Raw genomic sequence first — 25,290 nt, 5'->3', positions numbered from 1 at the left:
GGAAAGATATTAGTGAACAGTAGATCACAGGACTGAGGGTTTATTTGCTGGAGAAATTGGAGGGACGAGACAGAAACAAGTCCAAATTTGAGATGATGAAAGAGGAAAGTCTTCCAGTATGGAGATGTCACTGTGTGGGAGTGCAGTGTGCAGGTACAAGTGACTGGAACCAAGGAGCTGTGGGGCCAGGGTGTCTGTGCCACCTCTCTGACCCTACACAGGCCTGCCCTGCTTACTCCAGCTCTCAGCCCTGCTCACTAACCCTGTGTTATCCACTGGCCTTGGCCCCACACCCCTGACCCCTCACAGCATCACCAGGCTTTCAACCTTTGTGGCCTAGGGGGATTTGTGCCACCCAAGGCCTCTCCCTTGCTCTCTACAGTAGGGCGGTAATGGTAACTGTAAATTCACCACCAAATGTGAGGTGTGAAACTTCCTCTTTTCTTGGTCTTCCACTGCTCCCTCATCCTGCATGTGCCTCAGGCTTTTAGAACTCTCATCCCTCAATTTACTGTGGGAGTCTTCCACTCCTTCTGACTTCATGAAGCTCTCAATCTGGACTCCCATAGTCAGCCATTTCAGTCACATATAACTCCTGCTCCATGTTCTCTGGTCCTGCTTGCAACTCAGCCAAACCTCTCACTGACTGTTTTTTGAGGACCCACTTTACTCCCAACCCCAGAGCAGCTCTTCTGGGCTGCCTCCCGCTGCACAGGCCTCCAGTCCCAAACCTTCCATGTCTCTGCTGATGAACCTGTTTTCCTCTCTCTGAAGGATATCGAAAACACCTGACATGATTTCCTACATAATTCCTCCTCTCCTTTTTTCTCTAAAGAAGAGGAATTAGTCCTTCCTAATCCTACTTTCTCTCCTTTCTTTTACTGCTTCAATTTTCCCCCTTTCAACCAATTTTCACATCTAACTACAAATATGCTTGCCTCTACAGTCTTTAAAGCAAAAAACTTTTGTATTAACTGCCTTGGTAGATTGTTCTGTCTCTCTTTTTCTTAATCACCAAACTTTTTGATGAAGAATATTACATTTACTCTTACATCCATTTTTCTGCCGCCTGCTTGTTTTCTTTCCCAGATGCACTCGTGCTCAGCTCTACCATCCCACTAAAACTGCCTTCTCCAACATGGGCTCTTGGAGCACTTCCATGCTGCAGAACCCAGAAGTACAAGCTCAGCCCTCCCCATATTTACCACATGATCTTTCATATTACCTTTCAACATGCTTATGTTTGGGAGCTGCAGGGTTCCACCGCTGGGATAAAATGCCCAACATTTGCAACTTAAAGAAGGAGTGGTTTTATTTGGCTCACAGTTTTAGAGGTTATAGTCTGTGGTTGACTGGCTCCAATGCAGAAACATGGTGGAAGCATGTAGTGGAGCAAAGGTTTCAGTTCATGGTAGCCCAGAAGCAGAGCACAGTGGAAGAGTGTCAGTGAAATACATGTGCTCCAAAGAGACGCCCCAGGTGACCCAGCTCCACCTGGACCAACCTACCAACAGAACATTTAGCTGTGAACCTAAGTGGGTTAATCCACTGATGCACATAGTGCAGCCATGATCCAGTCACCTTTCCATGGGGTCTCGATCCAGTCAAGCAGACAATTAAGATTAATGGGCACAAGCTTCTATTAGTCTGGGAGCATATATAAAATCCAACAACATTATTACAGATCTGGCTCTGCAACCACTGACAGGTTAGAATATGAATTTATAGAAGCATTATCTACCATTCACAGAAAGTATTTTGCATAGAAGTACACCGACTTCTTTGAACCAACTTGGGCTGTAGCAAATGCAATGATGTCCTAAATAGTACACATTTCCCCCATCTGTTGCTCATTAGCAGGTTGCAGAAATAGCAATTCTCAGTGTGGCAGCAGTTGATCCATTCGAGAACAGAACAGTTTCTTAATAAGAACACTCCTTATTCATATTAAACACTCTTAAATTATAACTTCCTAGATAACAAGACTCATGCATTCTGCATACCCATTAGATTGTCTTTGTTCACAGAGTGGATAGTTAACTAGTATTCTACAATAGGGTTTAATTAGGAATTAAGATGGAGACTAATTAAACCCTATTGTAGAATACTAGTTAACTATCCACTATGTGAAGATACTTGAAATTTGCATTAAGGGGCTCTAAACAGCTCTAATGTAAGACTGTAGGGGGGATCCCAAAAGATGTTAAAATGAACTCCCTGTCCTCAGGGAGCATACGGTCAAGTCATAGAACTAAGACAAGAACCTGGAGACCATAATTGAAGGCAGAACATGGGCAGGGAGGACCCATCTCAAAGGAGGGGCTCCACTCTACACCCAAGTAGGAGAACCTGGTCCTCTAAGATTTAGACTGGGGAAAAGCCAGCAGATTTGACATCTATGAACATACCTTTTATTTAAGAAAAGCTCTGCTGAGGAAAATAAAATCTTTTTATCTGAACTATCAGAAATCTTCTGAACATGTTACATTTTTTACAAATGCTAAGTCATTATGTAGACCATGGTGTATATATTAAAAAAGGGTCATTTGTGGTTTTTAGAGTACCTTACTATGGGCTGAATATTTGTGTTAAGGCTTTCCTACCTCTTGGCGTTGTGTCCATTTAGAGGTTTTATGACCGAAGAAAGATTTTCGTAGAGAGGCAGGGGCCCTGTGGAGATAAAATGCCTTGTGTTTCCCTGCAGGCAGTCTAGCTCTGTCAGCCGAGTTTAACAGCCATTCATACACTGAGAAGATCTTATCTTGTGTCCTATTGGTTTGGGGTCATTTTCTGGCTCACATTATATTGAAACATGGGCAGAGAGAGGGAGTAATTTGTTAATGTCATGTAGGATGAACTTGGTTGGGAAGGGAAGTGTACCCACTTTATAATAACACAAGTATTTCCTTGCTAATCCCTTGGCAGGTTCATTATCTGTACAGCCCCGGGCAATGGTTAGCCTATGGTGAAAGTGAAATTTAACCCTCAGTGTGAAATTAATCCTCAAAGACTTATGTCTGCTTGGTCTAGAAGTAATACATTCTAAATGATTTTATAATCCCTGACTCTTTCTTTATGCAAAGGTGCTAAATTGTTATTGAGATGTTATAGAGCATGCTAGGAAATTTATTTTCCTTTACTTAAGAAAACTGAACAAATCTATGAGAATAAAAAGTCTGATTTTCCAGTTCAGTTTTACAGTCGAAAACCTGACCTGGTTCGATATCTCTTTTTAAAGCTTTTAGAAGGTGATCATACTCATGGTTGTGCTGTGCTACATCGAATACAGATGGAAAAATAATTTTTTTTTAAAATGTCACTTGACAAGGAGACTCTTTTGCTCAGCTTCTTGACATTTGACATAGAAAAACTGGGAAACACCAGGAACACACCATTCAATAGTGAAGAATGGTTCCTTGTAGAGTCAGGGAACCTTTAGCAAGGGTTTAAGAGTAAAAGGAAGTAAAACTGTGTTCATTTTCCTGCTTTATAAGATAGTGCTTTCTTCTTAGCCTTTTCTTGTAGCTTTCTTTCCAAGGTGTATGGGCAGTTAGGGAGGGAGAGGAAGGAGAGCTTAGAATTGAGAAGAGGGTGGAAGGGAGCCAATATTTACTGAGAAATAATGATACCAAGCATTTTACTCACATTGTCTTATTTAATCTTCACTGTAAATGGCAGAGAATATATCACTTTTCCCAATAAAGAAACAGTCTGAGTCCTGTCCAAGTTCGTGCAGTGGCTGTCTGGCACAGTCATGATTTGAACCCATGTCTGACTGACTCCAGAGCCTTTTCTGTTTCCATAGTATTGGAGAACCAAATCCCCAGAAAAGATAAAATTGATTTGAAGAATCAATGAAATCTTGCCTGACTGAAATTCAGTTTTTCTCCTCGCCCCCAAATATAAGAGATCTTTGTAATGTACCCAGTTGTGGCTTAGAATATTAGTGCTTCCCTTTGCTTGTTGTGTTTCATTTTTTCATATCATATATTCTTAGGTTTCTGTTTGTTCCACCTTCACTATGATGAAATTAACCCCTATCTCCACTCACAACACTTTAAGAGATGTTTGTGAGATAAGTGAGTGAAAGGCTGAAGGAGGTAAGTGTGCAATATGATTTATGGAATTCTTTATTTCTAGACATTTCAAAGAAATCAGGGATTTTCTAAATTTAGAAAATGTGTCTGATTTTCTATGATCCAGCAAAGGCACACTTCTTAGGAGTCTACTATTGCTTTATTATGTACCTCACATGATTTTGAATGATTTTTCAGTAGATAAGGTTGGTCTCTTGAAAGCTGGTCTCTGCACATGTCCTTGCCTTACCCTGTCCCTTATCAAATTTGTTCTCCAGGTTTTGATTCTTCCACTCCTGGCCTGACCATTTTTTTTGAAATTTTGTTATTGCTTCCTGTTGGATGACATAGACTGTCACTACTGGAAGAGGAAATTAAATTGATCTGACACAATTTTCTCTTCACACAGCCAGGTTTGAGGGAAGCCAATGCCCTTTTCTAAATAAATACAAATCAATTATTTAATAACTTACTTTTATTTCTGCCTACTATTTCTTTTTTACTCTATAACTACCTTTTTTTTAGCTTCTAGAATATTTCTCCTAAGCTTTTATAAATTGAAAGTTGTTCAAAGCAGAAAGTTGTTAGCCCTTCTTTATAAATGCCTGTCTCCTTTCTAAAATTCATTCACACAGTGCTTTTCTGTGCCGTTTAACTTCCCACCCTTGCTTGTTTTCCCAAAAACCATCCTTCCTGGATTCACAAGTTAACTGCTTTAAATAAATTTCTCCATTTAACCTCATTTATCCTCCAATCCATCAACCCAGTTGTATACGCTATCTTCTCTAAGCATTTATTTATTCTCTGTATGTGTATACAATATTTATTTTAACAGTACTGTGTATTTACTTTGAATTCCCTTCTTATTGCCCCTGGTTTTTCAACTTCCTTAGGAATCCTTTTTTTGGTATTCTTGATGCCTGGTACAGTTTGCTATGCACTTTATAGATGGGTTGAAAAATTAACTTTAATGAACTTATATAGTCATTTTACATTTTAATGGAATAAATATTTCTTCTAATTTTAAGGAAAGTGAAAGAATTCAGTCACTGATAAATGAGCATTTATTTTACTGAAATGAAAATGGATTCCAATAAAATATTCTTTATTGTTTAGCCACACAAGCACTCAAAGGGGGTAAACTCCATTTTGTTTTCTGAGATTTGTTTAGTCATTATAAAGAGCACCACAAGACTTCCTTTGAAGTGATGATTTTCACAAGCATAGAAAGTCATTTATAGTGTTTAAAAAATAATCTTAAAAATACATAAAACTGCAAACAAGCAGTAAAAATTTGTTACAATGCAGGCTCTTTTGAGTACTCAAGAAAGTCTTGATGTTGGCATTTGTTTATAGTTTTGTTTGTTTTTCTAAAATTACTTCCAAATTGTCAGTCTTCAGAAGAGCATGCTGAGGTGTAATAATCACACTTCAGGTCTGTTCATTAATGCACAATATTACGGAAAATTGTTTTCACTCTTGAAAATCCCTCCACAGCCATAAAAGTGCCAATGAGATTGTCCCTGCTGTTCCAGCCAGGCCTGCGAGCCTCAGAGTGAGGGGATATTTATAAGAAAATTCCAGACATAGCAGTGCTGCCACGCTCCTTAGGACCCAAACTTCCTAGATTTTGTCTCTTGTACTAAGGAAAAACAAAGAGGCATGAAATTGATATTGCAAATTCTCAAATTACTGTTAGGACTCTTTACAATGAAGATACGTGCATTATTTTGTAGAGTTATTAGATCAGTTTGGAAGAAAAAAATCGCTTTTCACTCCTCACTGCACTCAGGTGGCTTTCAGTCCCTATCTCTCTCAGTATACAGCTCCGGCATCTCTCCAACAGTGTCCCGAGAAGCCAATTCTGTTTTCCAGTGGGGGATTTGGTTTTCTGTAAGATTATACTGACAGTTTTTCATATGTAGAAAACTCTATTTTATTTTTATGAAAGTAACAAAGACACAGGCATGGAAATGACTTGAATATATCTATGTATTGATCTTTTTCAGATTTTACACTAGAAACAGACCACACTGCTTTCTTTAGCTGCAACTCAAATAGCTGGAAGGAAAAGAACGTTGTGTATTTAAGTCTTTCAGTGTCCCTAATTTGATTTGGAATTTAATTCAGTAGATTACATTCTGCATTTCTCAGAAAACACTTTGCTGGCCTTATAAGCACTGTACCTTCATTCTGAGGGCTGATGCATCTCATAAAATATTGTTTGAGGAACACCAAAGGAAGCATTTTGATCTTTTTAGTTCAGAACCAGCATAATAAAATTATCTTGTTGTATTTTATTTCAAACCTATATAAATAACTAAAGTGTTGAGGGACTATACAATCAGTAACATTAAGTTTATATGAGAAGAATTGAATTTTCAAAATCAGAATTCAATTTTGATATTTTCCCAGCTCCTCCACCTACTCTATGTACTAAACATGTCTCCCCACACACTCTGAGAATGCTGCATTTATACAGCTCTGTGCATAAAAACTAGCATTTTAGCCTTAAATGTTAGCTGTAAGCTGGAGCTTCCCAACAGAAACAAAGTATGACAAGACATATAATTTTGAATTTTCTAGTACACACATATAAAATTAATGCTTAATACAATACAACATTTAATAGCATACAATAGTTAAAATGTAGTGCTAACAAAATAACAAGTTATTAATGTAATAATATTTTATCCTTCTTTAGTTCTTAAATTTAGATCTAAATTAATTAAAATAAAATAAATTTATTTCTTCAGTTTTTCTAGCCACATTCGAGTTGCTCAGTGATCATCCTAGGGAACAATAGAGTTTTAAGCCTTTGTGGATGTTACTTGAAGCTCTAGTGATATTTTAATGGTCTTTTTATATGTAGTCATTGTTTAGGAAAAACTATCAATGATAAAACAAACACAAAGTCCTTTTTATAAATCTACTGGAAACCTGCATGTATAAAAGGCTTTGTTCTGCTGAACTGATTTCTAATGAGGTTTGATTTTACACGTGTGTGCTACAAGTGTTGATGGGAGCAAAGCCATTAGATCAATTTATGACTTTGTAAGAAGATAACCATTTCCCACTTTTAATCCCATTACAAAGTCCTAGTAACACCAAGCCTTTGTATATATCCAAAATCATGAGCTTGATAATGTGGGATGTCAAAGAGGGGTAATGATTAATTCATAAAAATAAAAGTCTTGCTATTTCAACCTTTTGACAGCTTATATAAAATATGCAACTTTAAAACTAGGTAGAATTTTTTTAAATATTTATTTTCTCCCATTTTGTCTTTTCTCAGAGGAGGAACATGAGTGTTTTTCTAGTTCCTCTTTTCCTGAAATAAGAAAAGGGATACATCTGTAATCATCAAAGACTTACTAATATACTAGGATACAGTGCTCAGAGAAAAATAAGCCTTTAAAATGTCATGCTTGGATTCTGTATGAGAATATTCATACAATCTTTAAGCTTCAGTCAGACAATTTACTGAACCCTTGCAGCCTCCCTTGTGTGAGGTATTTTCCATGCTGAGTGATAGCAGTGGGCCACGTGAAGTAATAGTTTCTCATTCACTTGGGGCTTATATAACATCTTTTGCTCCAAACTAATGGAAATGAAAAGAATGTGAATGAGCTAAAAAAAAAAAAAAGTGAAAGGGAAAGTTGTGATTAATTCTTTGGATATAAATACTGCATGGCATACTCAGTGAATTAGGTTGGTATGAAGACATTTTCCCTCCAAGAAACAATGTGGCAAAAACACAATTCTGCCTTTTTTTGTATTTTTGAACATTTCCATATTTCACTGTAAAGACTTGGATTCTAGATGGTGTTGCCATAAGAACAGGCACTACTGGAGATGCACATTCCTGTAAAAAAAAATAATAATAATCACCTCTCTCAGTGGTGAAGCAATCAACAAAGAAAAACTCCATCAGCAAACCTCAAGCATATGGCTGAAGAGGAGTGAAAAGAAGTAGGGAAATTTTTTCTGGAAAATATGAATGCATGCTATCTGATCACCTGTTTAAGGTGCCTGTGTGTGTGTGCCCTTCCTCAGCGAGCTGCCACCCTCATTCATGGCCTCACTGAAGGGATGTGCTTGATGACCACCTCTGCACTGTCAGTCTGTCCCCTGGATGCTACTAAGCAAACCAGTGTTAGCGGAGCTGACCCGGGGACAGCTCCAAAAATTCCCTTCAGAATTTTAGCTATGACATGGCTTTGTAGTGAGAGAACCAACAGGAAACACATGGCATTCCCACAAGAGGATAATTTGAAGGGGGTTTATATATAGATTAATTACAAAGGTGTGGGCAGGGTGTAAAGAAACCACAAGGAATAACTCAGGATCCTCGGGCTAGCAGGAGGTAGGAGGAGCAGCAGGAGCTTAAAGCTGTCATTACCTCTAGGCTCAAAGGCATGTGAGAAGGGAAAGGTGACTGAAACTTCAAAGGTGAAAGCCACGAAGACAGAAGCACAGAAGCGGAGAACTTCTGTTGACAGAGACAGCAACCTGAGGAAGTCTCACAGGAAGGCACCAGACACATAAATACCCCCTCCTCATTCTCCTCCCTCCCTCCTGTTACCTGTCAGGGCTCCCCATTGACCAAATCCAACTGGATGGCAAACAAGGAGTCTTTTGAAGTAATCAATTCAATTCACAGGATAGAAAAGGGTGGAGAGTGGATCTGGAGGAGCAGAGCAAAAATATTTCACATGTACTGTAGCAAAAAAGGGAGTAAGTAGTGGGCCATAACTTTGTATCATTTTACACCAAATTCAGTGCTGAGGGAGCTGGAATCATGAGTGCCCAGAGGAACCAATCTGTAAAGAGGATATAAAGCTCACAATGTCGAGCCCTGTGTCTGTTAATGCAAACCTACTGCAGAAACAAGTAAATTCTTCAATTTCAGTGATTTGACTCAATCATGCAGCCCAATGCAGGTATGCCTGGATGGTAGGAGGCTTTTTCCTTGCTGAATGACTTAGGGATACAGGCCCTTTCCATCTTGTGACTTAACTCACTAGTGCTTTAGAGTCCTCCTCTTCCAACTTGCAAGTGACACAGCCCCGAGGTAACATATATATTACAGGTAATACAGGAGAGAGAATAAAAAACACCACTCACTTATTAAGAACCCCAGTCTAGAAGTGACATGCATCACTTGTGCTTATATTCCATCAAAAGAGCTAATCACATGTTGTATACCTGAATATAGAGAGCTGCAGGTATGCTGGCTGGAGCGGTAGGTGACTCCTAGCATGGGCTCTACACATCAAAAGCAGAGCTGGGAGGTTTTAGTGGACAGCTGATCACTTCTGCTAGACCTGGATGGATTTCCATATCATGGTCCATTTTCCAGGAAGTCCTCACTCTACCTTGTCATATGCCATCTCTGTCACAGCCACCCCTCTCCCCATGTGAGTGACCGTGAGATATATCAGTTCTAGCACCCAAAACCCTTTACAAAGCCATGTTCACTTAGGATCGGCAACACAATATAACCAAAAAAAGTCATCTACTTATGTTTTCAAGGTTCTAGAAGGTTTAAATTTGCCATTCAAAAATGTTTGCAATATCATATTTGAAGCTGTAAGTATGATATCATTGATCACCAATTATATCCTTACTGACCTGTGGCAAACTTCTTCTTAAAAACCTCAATTTTTCTAGCCAAAACTGCATGGATTAGAAATTGCAGAGATTGTTTGACATTTATTTCTTAATTAAAATTAACAAAAATTGTGTTTACTTATCATGTGAAACATGTTGTTCTTTATAGCTTTTTAATTCCCTTGCTAGTTAGCAGCAACTCAACCTGACACAAGTAATACTACTAAAAGTATTTGATTCAAACCAATCTTCATTGCAGAAAATTTGTTGGCATCACATAGTTAACATTGTGAATGTACTGACTTCACTGTTGAAAATACTCATTTCTTTCCTTGCTTTATTTTGGAAGTTGTCTACATTCAAGAGAATGAAAAAAATAGAGAATATCTGCCAACTATCCTATAAATTATATCAAGATTTTAAAAAAGAGATTTCAAAGTACGAAATTGCAGCTGTTTCACCACTTCTGCCAGAATTGGACCTAACTTAGCTCATGAGTAAGAGCGGGCTTAGCAGTTCCAAAAGCATTTGTACTGGGAAGCAAGTCTTTTGTGGTGGTTTTTCTTTTTCTTTTTTTCTTTCTTTCTCTTTCCTCCCACCAAAAAGGATAGTGCAATACCACCAGAACCAACAGAAAACTACAGGGATTTGGTCTGAATTCTGAAAATACAGGTTTTTCAACAGACATTTTCCTTTTTTTCCTCAAATTGTCAAACTAAACATACATCTATGAGAATCTACATAACAGACACTCGCCACACAATCCATAATGGAGAAGCGGAAAACAAACACAAAACACTGTGGAAGGCACATTTTATTTGAAGAAACAAACAGAAACAGAATCCACAAGACACAGGGGAACAGGATGAAAAAGGAGTTGTTAAGGCTGGCGTCAGCTCTGGTTCGTGTCCTCTTCCTCATCTTCATCCTCATCCTCATCCTTAGTTATAAATTACTTCTTGTTCAGCATCTAGAAGCCACAGGACACTGTATAAAACCTCTGGAGTGGAGGAATCCAGAAGGGAGAGAAATACACAGCAGCAGGACCCTCCTCCTACTAGGAGGCTGTGCCACCCTGAGGTGCTATCTCTGAGTGCCCCCACTCACAACCACAGCCAAACTCATAGGCAGAGACTCTAGAGGAAAATGTGATATTGGCTCTTCCTCCTCTCTGCACAGCCTATTCTCAGGAAAAGTTCAAATTCAGCCAGAGGCCACTTAGCTCAGAAACTCAACTCTGGCACAGAACTGAGAAACGAAACACACACAAACATGGTATCTAAATAGCCAAAATAGATGTTGCAAAGGCCAGGAACTGATGTTCAGGAACTTGACTCATAGTATGGTTCCTTGGGCCCTCAACTAAGAGCCATAACAAAGCCAGGTTCTCTGGTCTTTAGCCCACTGCTGGTTTTAAGTGGTGAATTAAAGCACAAAAGAGGAATACAGAGAGAAAGGCTGGGAGAGGAAGAAAACAGGGAAAGTAGTTAGAGATAGACACACTAATGTGCAAGAAATAACCTACTGCCTAGCAGTAAGGGAGAAGATAGAACAAACTATTCACAGGAAAAGAACCAGGAAAACAATGTGAGGTCTTTGGTGGAAGAACTGGCCTACCCAAGCCTGTCAACCCAGCAGAGGTCTCTGGGAACGGCACAGGAGGGTAATTCCATTCAAAAGGACCACACTCAGTCTGCCAGTGCTGCACAGGATTCCTTGCCATTCGAGGAGACATGCAAGAAAAGCACATATCTGGGAAGTCCTCACTGTTACTAATGTTTTAATGCTACAAATTTCCCCTATTGGAAGGCGAACTTCTATGAGAATGTCAATGTCATAGTGTAGCAGAGTTTAACACCTGAATGTCCACGGCAACATGGGCACTCCTGAATTTTATTTAGCATGAATTATATTTACACTTTTTGCTCTTTTAAACTCAATAATAAGCAGTTACTTGTGAAGTGAGAGATTGAAACTCCGGTTTAAATCTAACCTCCCCACCTAGATTTTATGTGGATTAGCTGACTGAGAATGAGGGATGCTCCATTAGATAAAACCAGAACTCATCCCAGCAAATTCTGAAGAAGTTTAACCCTAATGTATTTATTCACTATGAATTCCTCACTTGGGCCCCATTTCAAATGAATGCCTTATGTTTAGCTCTGATATTTTATGGAAAGTAGGTTACCTCCAATACCCAATTATCTAGATCTTAATTTGTAAAAATAGAATTATTTTTAAAAGCTAATTTTGCCTTAAAACGCAAAGTTACCCTTAGGTAAAAGTTGTAGTCAGGACAGCATTTTATAAAATTAAATGACGAACTGTCTTATAGTGGTTTGCCACCTGCCAAAGTACCTGCTTGTAATAATGTCAAAATTCTTAGTTGTCTTTTATTAAACATTTGGTTAACTAGTAAAGCATAGTTTCCTGTATAAGTTCTTTGGACAGGTTAGTCCTGCTCCTGGGTGAGATTAATTCAGGCATCACTTCTGTTTCTAATGTACCAAGTTATTTTAAAATTATTTTTAACATGTTATTTAATGATAATGATGAAACCCCACCCTTCCACAGGGACTCTTTGGAGCATGGGTTTATAACATAATGGAATATTCATTATTGAAAGAATTTATTTGAGAGAAAGAGATGTTGAAAGGAGAATAAAAGGAAATTACAGATCTCATTGTTATTGGGGCTCACAGTGCTCCCCAGGCACACAGTGGGCACAGTTAATTAAAAGCTGACCTTTTTTAAGGGCTCCAGAGGTAAATATCAATGTCAGGTGGGTGATGTTCAGGTAACAATATCCCGTTTTTCCTAAATAAAAGACTTGGGTTCAGTGAAACAGTTTTACTGGTCATTCACTGAACTAGAGATGAATTTATAATACAACTTCTGAAAGACTCCAGGGAAATCTACTTCCTTTAGCCTGATACTTTCTACCTCCAAGTTGATAATTTTTATTTTTTTATTTTCCATTATAAATCTATAATATAAGGAAATTACAATTACAGAGTTAAAAAACCTGAAATTACAGGACACCATAAGATGACAATATATATATATATGTGTGTGTGTAAAAAAGCTCTCAATGTTAAAAATGATATACAGGTAAGCTTGTGATTACTGTTTCTTTGTCACTTTTGGGTCCTATCCACTTATGATGTGCTTTTGAAAACTGGCCTCATTTGAAACTGATAAATATGGATCCAAATCTTGGTGACCTATAAGGTCAATCTTGACATAAAAATAAAAGCTTCCTTGAAGATTTCCTCAACTATGATAAACATAAGCATATTTTCTTCTTTTGTAGCCAAATTTATTACCTTCATTCCTCAATTTCTTTGTAGCATAAGTATTTATGCTTATAAATACAAAAAAATCACTCAGTCTTTTTTTTGGTATTATCGATAAGCTTCCTTATCAGTGCTAAATAAACCATACAACAGGCATATGTGACCCATTAAAATAAAATGGAATAATCTCTCAGGTGTCCAGACACTCCACGGTCTCTACTGTTCTCCCTTGCTGGGCCCTGGCTCATGGTCTCTGCTGCACAATTAGTTTCTGTGAAGTGTCTCAGTTCCCATAGCCAGTGAGTGGGTTCTGGCAGGTTTGGCCACATTAGAATCCCCTGTTCTTGAAATCTTTAACAGAGACTGGAATCTAAGAACTTCACAATAGGGCCGGGGATTTAGCTCAGTGGTTTCGCCGTCTGCTGTGCAAACGCAAGGACCGGAGTTCCATTTTCGGTACCAAAAAAAAAAAAAAAAAAAAAAGAAAAAGAAAAAGAAAAAAGAAAAAAAAAGGACTTCACAACGAATGAGATTCAGCAGGTAAGAATGGTGGTTCTCTGTTCACCAGGAAACAGAGACTATTGGTGAGGGCTAGAGAAACTTGTTGACCCAAGGAGGTATGTGGGAAAGATCACAGAGAGAAAAAGCGCAAGTAACTTTTTCTTGGAGTGGTCAAAACTTTTAAAACTGTAATTATTTTGGGAATGTAGATAAACTATATTTGTTCTGACTATGGCCAGTGTAATATTTACAGAAGTTGATTTAGCTCTATTATCTTTACCCTGATAGAAGTTTTGTCTTTCTTTCATTTCCCAAGTATAAGTTGGTTTCCTGCTAATTAACCTCTTTAATGAACATCCTAGGACAGTGTACTTCGGAGAAGGTAGGTTAGGAAGGTCACAGTGTACTTCGGAGAAGGTAGGTTAGGAAGGTCACAGTGTGAGGCCATTTGTCAGCATTAAATATGAAGTTGATTAAATATATGTATGTGTCTATATATGTTATATTCAAAGAGTGGCAGCTTTATAACCTGATATTAAGCATAATTTTATAATGTGACATGTATCTTACAAAGCAAAATAATTGAAAGGCATGCTAGTCAAGCTTTTGTTTAATTGAGACCAGTTTATGCTTGGAGCATTTAAATTATACAGCTATGCTAATTAGTCTATTTTATTACTTATGGTTTAACATTATTAGATTTAGGTTGTAATCTCTAATGATCATTTACTTGTTAACTAGCATGTTGTCATTAAAATAAATTTTAGAATTATATTGTTAGTGTACTTAGTTATTATCCCATAAGTAACATAAACAACTGGAAGAACTTGTGCCAGATGGTAAGACAAACTCTCTTATCATAATTCATTTTATAATATCAATTTTTATGTAGATCCTAAATACCAGAAACACCATATGTCTTGTAAAAGCATAAAATGTACAAAACTACAGCTATTTCCTCATACTAATGAGAGACATGTAAGTAAATGTTTATTATAACAATATGTGGTTGGCAAGTGATGAACCATTTATAGGCTATTCAAGTGTACTGTTAAAGTGTGAATTATAAAATGTACAGTTGCAGAATAGCAGCCTTTAAATCTCCTTGGGTTGTGAAAGGAACTGCAATTAGATGTGTCTAGGATCAGATGAAATTACTTAAAATATAATCACCCTATCTGAGTTGATCTGATATTTCAGGAAGATAATGTTTTTGAACCTCTGTTTAAAAACATGTTCAAAATTACATGGCACAGAAGATTTTCCTTGCTTTTGTGGCCTTGCCAAGATGTTGTCACTTTATCTGTAGTAATTATCTAAGCTGATTGAGCACTCAAGATTACCTATTTCTTCAAATTATAAACAGTTTTATAATAACATAGAGAAATTTATTGGTCTCCTTTACAGTATTATAAATGATAAGCTTCACCATAGCCCCGCCCACTGACACCTATTCAAGACACAGAATTTAAATAGGCAGAAGACATCTTAGTTTTTGCCTAGTATAGGTTTCTATTTTCTTTTGTAAAGAGTGAAATGACTAAGAACAATAAAGAAAAATGTCTTTCTTTTTGGAAATTTTTAGAATAATTTGATACGCAGCCAAATATGTATGACCATAGCTTTTGAACATTTGGTAGTCCATGCTTAGGCGGAGCCAACTCAACAACCCGGGTGGACTTCTTAGCATTATTTTAGAGTATTAATTGTTGTCCAACCTAGACTGTGAACCCAGCAAGCAGAGATAATGGAATCACAAGTGAACCAAGCTCCTAGGAGCCCTGTTTAGCACATTTATTCTACCTTGTTTAGTGCTAGCTACTAACATTCCCTATCCCTCAATTACTTGTTCCTTTCCAGAGGGCAGAGCCTGAGTGTTATTCATCTTTGGGTCCCCCCTCCCCAAACTCTTACCATTGCACCTTTGTAGATGGGGATCTCTGTAAACGTTCAGATGGAAATGCATGTGTAGAATCATAAGCCATATCCTTCCAGTATAATTGAAGGCCTCTTGAGCTTTATCAGTACCACACTGAAACTGTGTGGATTATTATTGCAATTTATTCTGAAGTAAAAATACTCATAACTAACTTTTCAAAACAAATTCCATTTACTCTCATCAGGTACTTAAGATGAGAACAGTAAAGGTATAGACACAGAGAAGTGTTAGAAAGAACCCTTTCCCCCCAGCACTTGTGAAAGAAAATTGAAATAATCTCTTCAGAATCAATAAGCTCACCCCCTACCATCTGGTGTGGTCTTTCTGCAGGGATGATAAACATAGAGGCCCCATGGGTTATCCTTTCAGAGAAAGATGTTATTTCTTCTGTTGGAAGTTCATTTTTCAGAGCACAGGAAACAAAGATACATGGTGGGAATTTTTTTTCTTAAGGCTGTGCTTTCTAGGGCCTTTTCCCAAAGTTGGTGAGGTAGGTGTGTACATCTAATTTTCAAAACCTCAAACATGTCTTTGCGTGCTCAGTCTGACTTTGGCCAAGCTCATTCAATGACTGAGAAAGCAAACATGCTCTATAGGAATAACATCTTATTTCGGTAAGATAGGCTAATTACAGTGAGTTCAAATCTTTATTTAATCTTCCTACAGTTATCCTTTTAATGTGTTCTGTAATTGCAAACCTTTGGTCTGTTAATCTCTGATTCATTAGTGGGCTTCTCAAGTGTTTATTAAGGAGTGTGGGTAATATTCTGGTAATTACTAATAATCTTTGTTCATAGCACATTTACAAAGATCTCTGCAGGGAGTTCCATTAGGTTCATCACCACTTATCCGCATACAACTTTTATTAGCAGCCTCTCACCCTTATAAAATATGGAACTTGAGGGATTTCAAAAATAAAATGAAGTGTCTTTTTTCTCTTATGGCTAAGGGACTCAAATATTAACTCTGAGTATTGTTCTTCCTCCAAAATAAAATTCTCTTCTGCTGTCTGGTGTTCTCTTTTACCAGTGAGGAGAAAGGCAGAGGGGTTTGATGATGTATCTCACTAGTTTATGCTGAGTCAGTGGCCACATTGGCATTATAACTGGTGGCTCCCAGTCTATGTCCTTGGACACAAAGGTGGAGTTATGATGCAGCCAAATCCATTATGCTGCATAAAATTCCACTGAGGGGTGGGGTGGGAGTGAATGTAACTTAGAATTGTCTTTGGTGGTAAGGAACCTTGAATCTCCATCCTAAACAAAACCAAACTTGCCACCTCTTTTTTGATACCTGAAATCCTTTTAACAGAGGAAAAGCTTAGACAGACAAATATGAAAGTGAAAGTGGCAGTAAAGATGAATGATTGGTGTGAATGCTTTCTGAAAGCAGGGTTGAAGAAGGCGAGGTAGGAGAAAGCCCAAAACTGTTGAATGAGAAATGATCCAGAGACAGAAGACACCAGAAATAAACTGCAGTACTGATATGTTTAGTATTGGTGGCAATGCCAAAGGAGTGGTTTGCAATGACTTTTTTCCCCCAGTGCACACCAGGTAATCATCTGATTTGATTTAAAAGCTGAAGGATGGTATACAAATATAGCTTAAGGACAAATCCCATCACCTACCCCAGTCTGGCTCTTTGCAACTAATTGCTACCTACTCATATGAAGATACAAATACATGAATTTTATAATCATATAAAAATGTGAGTAAATAAATTATATATATATATATATATTTACACATATACACACATTCTGAAACTTTCAGTTCTTTGGAAATAAAGGCACTTCTTAAATTTGACATTTTGGAATTTTCAAATACCTTGTCATAAAGTTTTTAATGGCAGCAAAGCCATTGTATTTCTTGCACACTTCTTTCCTACAGCAATGTCTTCAGCAGTCCACAGATAAGTTGAAGTTGCTTATCTAACTATGCTGAGAAGCCACAGACAAGTTTAAAATGGGTTTCAGTGAGCACACAATTGGGTGAGCAGGATACGCTATAATCAAGATCCTGATACATCTACAGGAAAAAAAAGATGTAATGAGTGAAAACATTTTTTACTTTACAAAATATATTTTTGCATTGGGTCATGAACAGGAAGAAGCCCTTCCTGGTCCTGATGGTCACCACAACAACTTGCTTAATATTTATGGTGTGGCACAGTGCTATGCAGGCGGACACTGTGGCAGACTGCTTCACTGGATGCTTTGCAGTGTAGCCCAAGGTTCAATGGAGTCACCCTCCTTTCCCTTGTGTTTGATTCTGACTAGATATCAGGCCCTGAATATTTCTTGGGCATGACTCTACTGTTTAGTTTGTCTGTTTGGCAGCAAATTTTCATTCTAATAAAATAAGTTACTCAGATGGAGATTCCTGATGTGTCCGAGCTGCTATTATTAGGACAATGGAGAGGCCCAGCCTTTTCTTCTGAATGCAATCAAGAGTAGTGTGGCTTTGCCTTTGCAGTTTTACAAAGAGTTCTATTACGTAACTGGGAAACTGTTTCCCTCAGCGTAGGATTTGTTAGCACAGAATGCAGCTTGGAAAACACTGATGTAAAGCTTCAGTCCAGGAGAGAAATCTTTTAAGTTGCTGAAATGTAGTGGAAAGGAAGAAGAAAATTGCTCTTTCACCATTATTGACCAAAATGCACTGTAATTATATCTACTTGAAACAGATTCCTTAGAAGAACTGATAACTCTGTGATCAGAATAAGTCATGTGTAATGGAACTAAATGCTGCACATACTTTTGCTCTGCAAAGTGTAGACATGCTATGTGTGAGATTCACAGTAGAAGAAACACTGCTTGCCTTCACCTGCTTAATGGCCCTTCCAACTGCTTTAACATAGCAAGGACTGTTCGGGAGGCTTTACTGAGGCATTAGTGTTTGACATGCCTGTCTGTCCTTTTGCATTGCTCATCCAGAGAAGTTTGTGAACTCTTTTCATGTAGGTTGGGTTTTTTTGTTTTGTTTTGTTTTCCACTGGGGATTGAACTCAGCACCTTGCGCTTGTGAGGCAAGTGGCAGAACCACTGAACTAAATCCCTGGCCCCTCATGTAGGTATTTTGATGTTGCCTTTCTTGTTAGTAAAGAATACAGCATCATTCATCAGACAGTCAGCTTTTATAAGAAGTACTCAAAGATCTCACTGATTGCCTTTGTTTCCAGTTCTAAAATGGATAGGAAACTCATATTAACTGAATGAATAATGCGTTGGAAATATTATTTCTTGGAGTCTAAAAACAGAAAGAAACCATAATTGAGGAGTGAAGTGTCTAGACTCCCAGGAGCCAGGTTAGTTAGCTAGTTAGTTATGAAGTAACTATTCTCTATATTCATGTTTGTGAAAGCATGGGTATTGCCTGAACTTGCAGACATCTTAGATAAAGCTCAAGTCTCTAATACCAGCAGAAAAAGAGGGTTAAAGGTCGACTTCCTAGACATGAGGGTGTGTTTGCTTTGGTCTCTCTGGTGACTCTTCACATCTAAGACTGGGGCTGCACAACTGTGGCATAGCCATCTGGAGGTAGCTGAAGTGCTGGGCTTATGTGCAGAAGAAGGTTGAAAGTTCTGTATCGGCCTTTGGCTTTACCTGCCAAGTACCCTTTGCTAACCAGCTGAGTCTTCACCCAGCCTGAGAAATCAAGCCTGTGCCTTTAGCCAAGTGCTACAACATCTTCCTGGAGGAAATATGGATAGCCAGGCTCTGTGGTGGAGGAGGGTCTTTTTTCTCATTTCCCCATTAGAAAGGGGAGATTTCCCTCACTGGCCTTTGTCCCTTTCCCACCTGAAATGCTTCCCCTTGGTTTACTCTTTCTGCCTCTCTGAATCCCAGGAGGACCAGTTCAAATCCCCTTTCCTTCCTGAAACCCTCCCTAACTCTCTGAGGAAAACAGTAACCCCCTTCCCTGTGAACACCTGGATAACCCTACTGCCCAGGCTGCTTGACATTTTGGATGTTTTCCCTTATACTGACAACTATTTTTGCTCATATTTTTTTATGCTGCTTCAGAGTGGACATACTGCCCTGGGATTTTGTAAAACCTATTGTGTATATGGCATACATTAAGAAAAAACTTCATACTTTGGGAGAAAAGCATCTAGAAAGGAATTTGAAGTAAATATATTAACAAAAGATTGTTACAGGTATTATGAAAAACGTCTATGTGCATGTAATACTTTTTTATAATGTATGAGACTGTTTTAAATAACTCTCTTAAAAGAACAAGTAGAGAAAAGTCTTGGTTTTCTCAACTAGACATAAGAAAGTGTTTCATACTCAGCAATGAATATGGGTTATAAATATGCAACTGCAGAGATGGGATTGCTTTATTTGAACTAAAACCAAAGTCATATATTAAAAATTGTTTTATATTTTCCAGTTATTTTTGTACAAACCTCCATTGTATTATTTTCTGTTTAATGTTAGTTCATTTGTATTCAAAGTACCAAGTTATCTCATCTATATATGTTATAGGCCAAAAATACCCAAATATGGTACATCTGCCTGACCATCAACTCTTGTTCTTAGGCTAGACAGAACTTGCTGAGTCTTCTACCAAAATCATCTTTAGATCTGAAACAATTTAAATGAGTTAGTTATTCTGAATATGACCTTCTTATACTCTCTGTGCAATTTAAATTTAAGAGTGTAATTAATCTAAACTGATCCAATACAGGTGGAAATTTGACCCAAAAAATCCCTCTAAAGATGAGTATTTATGACTCTTTAAAGTTTGGCAATTGTAGGTATAGGATTGTGGAAAATTATTTGCTGTGTGAAAGATCAAAAGAATGTGCTGAATATATCAACAAAAAATTTTATTTAAGAGAAACATGACTACCTAACATGTGCCCCTTTTCTTCATTTATGTTGTTTTCACTTGTGATGCCTTCATAATTGTTCTCCATTCCGTACTCCCACTCTACTCCATCTCATCAGCTAATACTTATTTAAGGACTTGCATGTGCCAGGAACTGTGCTCAGAAATTTACCTCCCACATTCCTGAACAGATACTCTCCTGCCCAGAAACTTTTAGCAGCTTTCCACTTTGTAAAACCAAATGTGATTCCAGCTTCACTTCTTACCTTTGATAAATTTATTCAATTAATTTGCCCAATGGCCTCAATCAAAGCAGTATATCTACTCTTCTCTGTGATGTGTATCAGTCTTCAGCATAATTCCCTGAGCCTAGAACATATAAAGTACATTATTCTTGGAAGTAATGCTGTGTTCATATCACGAAGCCAACAATATGAAAAACCTCGTAAAATAAATAGTATTGGCAGCAATTTTGAAAAGTTATTTTTTTAAAAAAAGAAACAAGTGAGGGGCTGGGGATTTAGCTCAGTGGTTCCGCCACCTGCCTCGCAAGTGCAAGGACCCGAGTTCGATCCCCAGTACAAAAAAAAAAAAAAAGAAAAGAAAAGAAAAGAAACAAGTGAAATTGTGGTGGGAAACAGAGGAGAGAGAAGAAGGGCCTTAAATCAGAATTGGAATAAGAATGTAAAACCCAAGAGTAGGCTGATGAAATAAACTAGAGAATGGTGAACAATTGGGGTTGGGGAGAAATGAAAGTACTTGTTATCAGTCTCTTCAGAAACAAACCTTAGGGAAAATTCAAAATAAAAAATTAAGACCTAGTCCTGGAAACATCCACGTTTGCAAGGTGAGAGTTCTGAGGTAAATATTCATACTCAAAAAGAAGAAGAAAGAGGAGGAGGAGGAGGAACATTTTAATTGAACAACATAATAAACTGCATAGTAATATGACCCCAACATACAATCCCAATTCTCACTCCAATTGCAGGCACCTGCCTGCCAGAATTAATTCCAGATTCACAAGCAATATCCAAGGTAGGCCATATTAGCTCCTCAATATTTTTTACCTTTATGTTAAATCATCATCAAGAAATACCAATTAAGATAGGATTTAGAGCTACATATTTGTTTCATACACATCTTCAGATTTTGAATTATATGTTAATATATGACATCTGTGTGTGCTTTTCACAAAAGTAAAAAAATGTAAATGCCTCAGGATGCATCTGCTTGACAAAGTAGCAGATGAAAAAAATCCTTTTCTATAGTTTCTATTAAATTCTACAGAAATAAGGCAAAGATTATATAAGATAATCAAGTCAATAAAATCTATAGCAAAGACCAGAACTTTATATTAATCTGAAAAAAAAACCCTGAATTTCTAAGACTGAAAAATGGGAAAAAATCATTTTGCAAAATCTTTGACTTGAATGTTTTTGTTTGTTTTTTATTTCTAGGTTCCAGATTCAGAGAAGTACAACTGATCCAAACAGTTATAAAAGCTTAGGAGACAGCTTTCGGAGGATTTTTCGAACAGAAGGGTATGTATTGTTTTTGATACATAGACCCTTTGTTGAGAGAGGCATGTTAATGTATTTGTGCAAAACATATTTTCTCATTTTCCATAGTTTATTTTCCTAGCTTTATTGGGAAAACACTTAAAAGTGGGCTTTCCAACTTTGTTGTATTTTTCCTGACATGATTAAAAACTGAATATGTATGTAGTAGAAACTTCCACAGAAAAGGTTATTAATAGCTTGCTTAATGATTAGAGGACAGTTTCCAATTTATATCATTAAGGTTTTCAAAAGTTCTTATAACCAAGGCCACCTAAACTTGACAGTTCTTTATTTTGTACTTAAAAATAATCCCCAAATGCATTCCTTGTTTGCACACTGGTTTATAAATATGCAATCAAAACAAATCTGTGTCAAAAACTGATGCATCAAATCCATTATCATATCTATTAGATCAATGGTCCCCAGCTTTTTGGGGACTGGTTTTGTGGAAGACACTTTTCCATAGACTGGGGTGGGTGGGGAAGAGGAGATTCCAGCACATGACATTTATTGTGCACTTTATTTCTGTTATTATTATGTTGCAGTATGTAGTGAAATAATTACCATAATGCAGGGGACTGTTGGTACTTTCTTTTAAATGTAGCTTTTTTTCCCCAGTCTTAGATTCTCCCACTGTATCATCATTGGGTCTTTCCCCCTTTTCAGAGAAGCTCTCTGGTTATGTAATATATTTGCATTCAAAAATTATTTTCATAAGAGAATTGCTTAAAAATAACTATTGAACATCTTACAATAATGATAATTAATATATATTTAGACTCTATTATATACTTAGAATTCTCCTTACAACTCTGCAAGGTAGGTTCCACTCCAGTTGGACAGAATTCAAAAAAATGTAGAGAAGTTAGTAAATTTCACATGTTTGTAAGTAGAGGAGCTGGACCTCAAATCCGTATCAGCTTGACCCTCTGTAGTTCATTACCTCTCTTGACAGATTATACTATAAAAACTATTTTACTAATAATTTATTTTAGTCAAACCTACATCAGTAATATCTTTTCAGGCCAATATATCCTTAAAAACAGCTATATGCTACAATTTATTAAATTAATTCCTTAGGTGAATCTTAATTTTTTTCAGATTTTTGCTATTATAAATAATAGTGCAATAAATATTCTTATACAGTCATTGCACATTTATAGGTGTATATTTGTGTATTTTAATATGTTTATATTTTAAAACATTTAATATTTTATACATGTATATTATATAGAAAACAAATTGCTATCAATTCATAGAATCAAATGATATCATAGATGCTGACAAATTACTTTCCAAAAAAAATACTGAGTTTATACCCTTGGTATTTGAGAATTTCCATTTCACCTCACCCTCTCAACCACAGAACATTATCAGATATTTGGGATATTTGTCACTGCTATGTAGCTCCTGTTGACATCTGCTATAAAAAAGATAACTGTCTTAATCGTATTCCTTTGATTGTCACTGGCATTGAGCATACTTTGATGTCATTAGGTGTCATTTCTTTCATGAATTTCTTGTTTGTGTCCTTTACCCATTTATCTAAGATTAAATTTTCAAAAAGTTGATTTGTAATAGCTTAGTGTGGTATAAATTATAGATTCAAATTCTTTGAATGCTACATAGTTCTAAATATTTTTTCTTAAGTCAATTGCTTACAACTACATGTAGTGTCTTACCCTTTCAGAAGTTAATGATTTTTTGAGGATTATGATATTGTGAGCCTATCACTTTTTCCTTTGAACTATATAACAATGTCATAGTAAAACAAAACAAAATAAAACAAAATTACATCCTCTAACCCCAAGATATTAAATATTTCCTTCTGGTATTTTTATATGCAAATGTTTAATTCATCTAAGAATTTTTAAATGAATAGTGTGGTCTATAGGAATTAAATTTCATTTTGAAATTGTTACTCAATTTTCAAACGCCTCTTGAAAATCCCACCCTTTACTCACTATAGGAAATGCTACCTTTTTCATATTTTAAATGTCTGCATATACATCATCTAGATTTTCTATTCTGTTTCTCCTCTTCCTCTTCTGTCTCATTAGTTCATCTCTATGCCAGTTTCATACTGTTATAATTATTTTACTTTACAGCATTTGGGGAGTATGTGCAAACATAGCCTGCAATATAAAGTCCAAATTATTTTCATTGTGTGCAGACCCCACCTGGTGTGCCCCTTCCTTTTTCTCCATGCTCATTCTTCATGCACAGATATGCTCTAAGAAAAGTGAATGCTTTGCAGTTCTGTAGTCTCTCCCACTCTCATGGCTTTTGCATGCACTTCTGTATTCCTAGAGGACCTACTCCTCTAATCTAACCAAGAAACTAGCCCCTTTGATTCAAAGGCGACCTCGAGTTTCACCATTCCTGACCACATTTTCTCTATCATATGCTGAATTATTTTCATCCTCTGTGTTTTCTACCATTTTTCCTCCCTCCTGCTTCCTCTCTTCCTTCCTTCCTTTGCTTTCTGAATATATACTATAAAAAAAAAATCAAGCATGTAACTCCTTGTCCTTCCTTTTCTACCCCAAAATATGTTTACCTAAGGGCCATGTCTCACTTAGTTCTGTATTCCTAATGCCTGTGTCTGTCATGGAGTAGAGATGATGTGCACACACTAAACACATGAATGAAAGTCATCACACCAACATCATAATGCTGCAAAATTAAACAAGGGAGGTAGTGTATGCTTTAGATCACTATCTGAAATTATGGTAATAACTGATGAAACAATTTGAAGTCCTCTAGTAACAAAGGATCAGTAAGTCCTTCTTACTCATACTTTGGAGATGTGATACCTAATTGATATACAGTGAAAATATATTTGTATTTTTAATAAGTGGAATAAAAATCATGTTCATTTAACCCAAAATATACATAAAGTTAAAAAAATAATAGTGACTAGATATAGTCAATATAATATTCCTTCCCAGTAAACCAGTCATGTCTGCATTGCCAAGTTCTGTAAGCTGTAACAGATATCTCTGAATTGGATGTGGGTGTTCTTTATTTCATGTGTGTTTTAGGGGAAAAAAATTCTGCTTTGATATCAAATAATATAACAAACACACAGTATGTGTGGTCCCTGGATAGTAAAATTGGCGTCTCCTATGCTGTATATGTAATTGCTTCTAGAGAAAATTGACATTTTTCTGCAATGCCTGTGGATCTGGAGATGCTGTTAGCCAAAGGCCAGAGAGCTCTAGTTTTAGAGACAGAAATATTTGTAAAAAATGCAAAAGGAAAAGATGCCTGTTAATTTTAATATGGACCAAGAGCATTTCATAGTCTTAGGCTAACCACAGACAAACAAACAAAGAAAGAAACATTTTTAATACATGCTGTGTTGATTTTTTTAGTAAAAGCAGATCCTTTTGATTTTATTATTTAGTTTTTAGCATATACTATGATTTTAAAGGTTATTTTTACTCAGGTCCATAGAGGTCAGTTTGT

The 25,290-nt window shown here is 36.8% G+C and overlaps 1 protein-coding gene across 1 annotated transcript in view; it reads left to right on the top strand.

Moving 5' to 3' along the window:
* The window catches only part of Slc25a21 (solute carrier family 25 member 21), a 188,617-nt gene that overhangs the window by 30,470 nt on the left and 132,857 nt on the right, over positions 1 to 25,290 (top strand). The window contains exon 2 of the mRNA XM_087197133.1: positions 21,718 to 21,801. The gene's annotated coding sequence lies outside the window, so the exon portion shown is untranslated. The remainder of the gene's footprint in view (positions 1 to 21,717; positions 21,802 to 25,290) is intronic.

This window comes from Heterocephalus glaber, unplaced genomic scaffold (genome assembly GCF_053883595.1).
Source record: "Heterocephalus glaber isolate CG9 unplaced genomic scaffold, H.glaber_assembly_v1.0 deba00001662, whole genome shotgun sequence".
NCBI lineage: Eukaryota > Metazoa > Chordata > Mammalia > Rodentia > Bathyergidae > Heterocephalus > Heterocephalus glaber.
Note: the sequence above shows the minus strand (reverse complement) of the source record. Positions and strands in the feature narration are given on the sequence as shown.